This window comes from Heteronotia binoei, chromosome 4 (assembly GCF_032191835.1).
Source record: "Heteronotia binoei isolate CCM8104 ecotype False Entrance Well chromosome 4, APGP_CSIRO_Hbin_v1, whole genome shotgun sequence".
Classification (NCBI taxonomy): Eukaryota; Metazoa; Chordata; class Lepidosauria; order Squamata; family Gekkonidae; genus Heteronotia; species Heteronotia binoei.
The window spans coordinates 180263956-180271030 of record NC_083226.1 but is presented as its reverse complement, the minus strand read 5'-3'; positions in this window follow the sequence as shown (position 1 = coordinate 180271030).

Here is a 7075-nt window from a genome sequence, read left to right as displayed (position 1 = left end):
TCTGTTCATAAATATAATGGTGATAGAAGTCACCTAACATCAGTCGCTCAGCTGGCAAAGGCCATCCTGAAAAGGGTGACTGCAGACTGCAGATTTGTACCCCGCCCTTCTCTCTGAATCAGAGATTCAGAGCAGTTTACAATCTCCTGTATCTTCTCCACCCACCTCACATGGTGTCCGTTGTGGGGTGGGTGGGGCTGAGAGGGCTTTCAAGGACAACCTTTGCCAGAGCTATGGCTGACCCAAGGCCATGCTAGCAGGTGCAAGTGGAGGAGTGGAGAATCAAACCCGGGTCTCTCAGATAAGAGTCTGCACACTTAACCACTACACCAAACTGGCTCTCATTTTCTAGACGAGGTTACTCGTGGCCAGCCTCAGAGACCCCAGGTCAAACTTCCCCACAAAACATCTTCAGTTCCGCAGGTGAACTCTGGACCTCACTTTTGGAAAATGTCCCACACATAATGGTATACTGCAGAAGAGCAATACGCCGGTGTCAATCACGCTGGCTCCGTGGATTTTAAAACCCTATAAATCCTTTGGCTCCCACATCACTGCCTGAAGTCTGTCTGGCGGGCTGAAATCTTTTCACTGAAGGAGTGAAATCTCTCCAAAGCTATCATTTAAAAAAAAAGGTTGACTTGACTTGTCCGGAAGGATGATCGACAGTTCTGATGGCTTCCTTCCCTGCCCATCCTTCCACGCACAATGGTGTTACAGTTAGGCAAAAACATGAGTCACACAAAATGCGGAATGATCCAGGCTCACGCACTGGCTGCACTGTGTGCGAAAAACACCTCAAGGGCCAGGGAGGTGGTTGACTCAGTGACATCGTTTACACTGAATGAGCTCTTCAGAAATCTCACTGGGTGAGAGTTTCACTATATGTCTTTTGGGAATTCATGATCTCATTGATGTCACCGGAAGTAGGAATATGTGTTGCAGGGAAGAGGGGGTGGGCAGTGCTGTTTCTGAGATCAACTTAGCCAGAGGAAGATAACATCAGAAGAGCCTTGCTGGATCAGTCCAGTGGTTCAACTAGCCCCTTTTCTTTCCTCACACAGCACAGCAGTCATCCAGTTCCTCTTGAAGACCAACGAGGCATAGAGGTTGAGGCCTTCACGAGAACATAAGTAGAGCCCTGCTGGATGAGACCAATAGTCCATCTAGTCCAGCATCCTGTCTCATGCAGGGGCCAGTCAGTTTCTCTAGTAGGCCAACAACAGGGCAGAGAGGCCGAGGCCTTCCCCTGAGAAGAGCATTAGAAGAACCCTGCTGGATCAGGCCAGTGAGAGTCCATCTAGTCCGGCATCCTGTCTCACACAGTGGCCGATCAGTTCCTCTGTAGGGCCAACAACAGGGCAGACCATGATCAGGATCAGACCATGGAGGGTTCATCTTGTCCAGCCTCCCATCTCATGAGGGGCTGGTCAGTTTCTCAGAGAGGCTGAGGCCTTCCCCTGAAAAAAACACTAGAAGAGCCCTGCTGGATTTGACCAGTGAAGGTCCATCTAGTCCAGGATACTGTTTCACACAGTGGCCAGCCAATTCCCCTGGACAGCCAACAACAGGCCATAGAGGCTGAGGCCTTCAAAGAACATCAGAAGATCTCTGCTGGATGAGACCAGTGAGGATCCATCGAGTCCAGCATGCTGTCTCACACAGTGGCCAGCCAATTCCTCTGGATGGCCAACAAAAGAGCATGGAGGCCAAGGCCTTCACAAGAACATCAGAAAAGCCCTGCTGGATCAGGCCAGTGAGAGTCCATCTAGTCTAGATCCTGTCTCATGCAAGGTCCAGCCAGTTCCTCTGAAGGGCCAACAACAGGGCAGTGAGCCTGAGGCCTTCCCTTGAGAAGAACATCAGATGAGCCCTGCTGGATCAGACCAGGGGTCAGTCAAGTCCAGCCTCCTGTCTCACACAGTAGCCAACCAGTTCCTCTGGAGGGTCAACAACAGGACATAGAGGCCGAGGCCTTCCCCTGAGAAGAACATCAGAAGAGCCCTGTTGGATCAGACCAGTGAGAGTCCATCTAGTTCAGCCTCCTGTCTCACACAGGGGCCAACCAGTTCCTCTGGAGGGCCAACAACAGGGCAGAGTGGTTGAAGCCTTCTCTTATGTTGCCTCCTGGCTCTTGGATTCAGGGGATGAGTGTCTCTGAATGTGGAGGCCCCCCCCTTCAGCAACCATGGCTAGTAGACACTGATAGACTCATCCTCCATGGATCTAGCTAATCCCCTTTTCTTAGCTTCCTTGACTTGTGTTGTGAACCATGCAGGCCTTCTTTAGACTTGACAGTCAGCGATCAGAATCCTAAAATACTGGAGATTCAACTCCCTGGGATGTGCCCTCCTTCTTCTGGCCAGTTGAGTCAAACCTGTTGCTTCTCACTTTCCAGTGGTCACCTTAACCCACCACATCTGGAGACAACTCACCTTCTGAAGGTTTCTCAAAAAGCCACGGGCTCAGTCATGAGCTGAAGCCACATGCGTAGAGAGACTGCTTAACTTCTGGTGTGCCAGATTGGGTTGCCATTCTCCAGGTGGGGCCTGGAGATCTGCTTTTACAATTGATCTCTAGTTGGCAGAGATTAGCTCCCCTGGAGGAAATGGCTGTTTTGCAGGGTGGACTCTCGGGTACTGTACCATGCTGAGGCCCCTCCCCTCCCCAAACCCTCCCCTCTCCCAGCTCCACCCCCAAAGTCTCCATGTATTTTCCGACACAGACCTGGCAACCCTAGCCAAATCATAAAAGTGTGTGGGCTTGCAAACTGTGCTTATTTTGCTGCTTTGTGAGTGTGTGTGCATGAGCCTGAATAAAGCCATAAAGCCCAACAAGGGCAGATTGAGGGGAGGGACGTTGGCTCAGTGGTAGAGCATCTGCTTGGTAAGCAGAAGGTCCCAGGTTCAATCCCCGGCATCTCCAACTAAAAAGGGTCCAGGCAAGTCGGCGTGAAAAACCTCAGCTTGAGACCCTGGAGAGCCATGAATGGGGCTGTGGCTCAGTGGTAGAGCATCTGCTTGGGAAGCAGAAGGTCCCAGGTTCAATCCTCAGCATCTCCCACTAAAAAGGGTCCAGGCAAGTCGGCGTGAAAAACCTCAGCTTGAGACCCTGGAGAGCCATGAATGGGGCTGTGGCTCAGTGGTAGAGCATCTGCTTGGGAAGCAGAAGGTCCCAGGTTCAGTCCCCAGCATCTCCAACTAAAAAGGGTCCAGGCAAATAGGTGTGAAAAACCTCAGCTTGAGACCCTGGAGAGCCATGAATGGGGCTGTGGCTCAGTGGTAGAGCATCTGCTTGGGAAGCAGAAGGTCCCAGGTTCAATCCCCGGCATTCCAACTAAAAAGGGTCCAGGCAAGTAGGCGTGAAAAACCTCAGCTTGAGACACTGGAGAGTCATGAATGGGGCTGTGGCTCAGTGGTAGAGCATCTGCTTGGGAAGCAGAAGGTCCCAGGTTCAGTCCCCAGCATCTCCAACTAAAAAGGGTCCAGGCAAATAGGTGTGAAAAACCTCAGCTTGAGACCCTGGAGAGCCATGAATGGGGCTGTGGCTCAGTGGTAGAGCATCTGCTTGGGAAGCAGAAGGTCCCAGGTTCAATCCCCGGCATTCCAACTAAAAAGGGTCCAGGCAAGTAGGCGTGAAAAACCTCAGCTTGAGACACTGGAGAGTCATGAATGGGGCTGTGGCTCAGTGGTAGAGCATCTGCTTGGTAATCAGAAGGTCCCAGGTTCAATCCCCAGCATCTCCCACTAAAAAGGGTCCAGGCAGGTAGTTGTGAAAAACCTGAGCTTGAGACCCTGGAGAGCCATGAATGGGACGGTGGCTCAGTGGTAGAGCATCTGCTTGGGAAGCAGAAGGTCCCAGGTTCAATCCCCAGCATTTCCAACTAAAAAGGGTCCAGGCAAGTAGTTGTGAAAAACCTGAGCTGGAGACCCTGGAGAGCAGGGGAGGGACGGTGGCTCAGTGGTAGAGCATCTGCTTGGGAAGCAGAAGGTCCCAGGTTCAATCCCCAGCATTTCCAACTAAAAAGGGTCCAGGCAGGTAGTTGTGAAAAACCTCATCTTGAGACCCTGGAGAGCCATGAATGGGACGGTGGCTCAGTGGTAGAGCATCTGCTTGGGAAGCAGAAGGTCCCAGGTTCAATCCCCAGCATTTCCAACTAAAAAGGGTCCAGGCAAGTAGTTGTGAAAAACCTCATCTTGAGACCCTGGAGAGCAGGGGAGGGACGGTGGCTCAGCGGTAGAGCATCTACTTGGTAAGCAGGAGGTCCCAGCTTCAATCCCGGCATCTCCAACTTAAAAGGGTCCAGGCAAATAGGTGTGAAAAACCTCAGCTTGGGACCCTGGAGAGCAGGGGAGGGACGGTGGCTCAGTGGTAGAGCATCTGCTTGGGAAGCAGAAGGTCCCAGGTTCAATCCCGGCATCTCCAACTCAAAAGGGTCCAGGCAAATAGGTGTGAAAAACCTCAGCTGGAGACTCTGGAGACCTGCTGCCAGTCTGAGTAGACAAGACTGACTTTGATGGACCGAGGGTCTGATTCAGTAGAAGGCAGCTTCACATGTTCATATATGTTCATATGTTCATTTATACACTCATCATATATTTTCCAGATGCTACGTCTGTGGCTGAAATGGGACCCAACCAAGAACGCCAACTTGTAATGGATTCAAATTACAACTCAACCTACCGAATGAGGGAGATAACAGGGCGTGTAGTAATCTCATCTCCATAGGGGAATTTCCCCAGACTTCGGGTTCAGCACTTCCATGCTAATGTGGGGAAAAACTTCCTCGAAACCATAATTTAGAACTGCATTCACAAAGCCCTTTTCGGACAGATACTCTCAGATGGGCCTGTCTCAACTGCATGACCTGGCATCTGGTCCAATCTACAAAAGTCTGCAGGTAAGCAGGGGATTCATACCATGGGTTGCCAATTCCCAGGTGGAACAGGAAATAAAACGCTGTGTACAGTGTACTTATGCTTATACACATCCATTTACATCCATTTACATACATGGACTGGGATGGTGGCTCAGTGGTAGAGTACCTGCTTGGTAAGCAGAAGGTCCCAGGTTCAATCCCCGGCATCTCCAACTAAAAAGGGTCCAGGCAAAGAGGTGTGAAAAACCTCAGCTTGAGACCCTGGAGAGCCATGAATGGGGCTGTGGATCAGTGGTAGAGCCTCAGCTCTCAACTGGTGTCCCTATCCTTCATTATTTCCAATGGAGGGAAGGCATTGAAAAGGTGTGTGGTCCCTTGAAATGCGATGGCCAGAACTCCTTTTGGAGTTGTTATGCTTGTCACACCATCCCAACTCAAGATCCTGTCAGAGAATCTCTATGACCTATCCGCATTCTCCAGTGCTGCATGAAGTAAAATGAGTCCCCAGCTTGCTGGGGGGGGGGGGAGTGTAAATGACTGGGGTAGGCAATGGCAAACCACCCCGTAGAAAGTCTGCTGTGAACACGTCACCCCAGAGTCGGAAACAACTGGTGCTTGCACAGGGGACCTTTCCTTTTTCCTGGAGAGCCAGTTTGGTGTAGTGGTGAAGTGTGCGGACTCTTATCTGGGAGAACTGGGTTTGATTCCCCACTCCTCCACTTGCACCTGCTGGAATGGCCTTGGGTTAGCCATAGCTCTGGCAGAGGTTGTCCTTGAAAGGGCAGCTGCTGTGAGAGCCCTCTCCAGCCCCACCCACCTCACAGGGTGTCTGTTGTGGGGGAGGAAGGGAAAGGAGACTGTGAGCCGCTCTGAGACTCTTCGGAGTGGAGGGCGGGATATAAATCCAATATCTTCATCTACCTCACAGGGTGTCTGTTGTGGGGGAGGAAGGTAAAGGAGATTGTGTGCCGCTCTGAGACTCTTCGGAGTGGAGGGCGGGATATAAATCCAATATCTTCATCTACCTCACAGGGTGTCTGTTGTGGGGGAAGAAGGGAAAGGAGATTGTGAGCCGCTCTGAGACTCTTCGGAGTGGAGGGCGGGATATAAATCCAATATCTTCATCTACCTCACAGGGTGTCTGTTGTGGGGGAGGAAGGTAAAGGAGATTATGTGCCGCTCTGAGACTCTTCGGAGTGGAGGGCGGGATATAAATCCAATATCTTCATCTACCTCACAGGGTGTCTGTTGTGGGGGAGGAAGGGAAAGGAGATTGTGTGCCGCTCTGAGACTCTTCGGAGTGGAGGGCGGGATATAAATCCAATATCATCTTCTTCTTCTTCTTTGTTTTATGGGATGGTCGGTCCAAGGGACAGTTAACACAGTTTCAAAGTCTTAGACTGCAGTTGTCGTAGCACCATGGCCTATAGAACATGCGCTATGGGATAAGAGAGTGTCGTGGTCCATTTTAAGACTGTTTCAAACCAAGCTGTTAAGACACTAATTTTGCAGACTGGAGCAATACCTAGAACTGACCTCTGATCAAGATTGCCTCGGTTGTCTCGGCTTTTGCAGATAAGCGTTTCAGACAAATGTAAATAGTGCCCGGTGCTACTGATTTTATGAGCAGCCCTAAATAGGCCAAACCAGCCCTCCCTCGTCAGAGCTGGGAAGTTTAGCAGACTTGGTGTCTGGATGGGAGACCACCAAGGAAAATGGAGGCTGATATTCAGGAGCAGACAGTGGCAAATCACCTCTGGATGTCTCTCGCCTTGAAAACCTCAGGAGGTGGAGCCGCGGGTCATCACCATGAGCGGGTTGATCCTCAACGACACACTTATTAGCAGGGCTTCTTTTGTAGCAGGAACTCCTTTGCATATTAGGCCACACCCCCAAGATGTAGCCAATCTTCCAAGAGCTTACCAAAAACAGCTCTTGGAGGATTGGCTACATCGGGGGGGGGGGGGGTGTTCTTTGAAGGCCTCAGCCTCTTTGGCCTGTTGCTGGCTGTCCAGGGGAATTGGCTGGCCACTGTGTGAGACAGTATCCTGGACTAGATGGACCTTCACTGGTCCGATCCAGCAGGGCTCTTCTAGTGCTCTTATCAGGGGAAGGCCTCAGCCTCTCTGAGGAACTGACCAGCTCCTGCGTGAGATGGGAGGCTGGACTAGATGGACCCTCCATGGTCTGATCCAG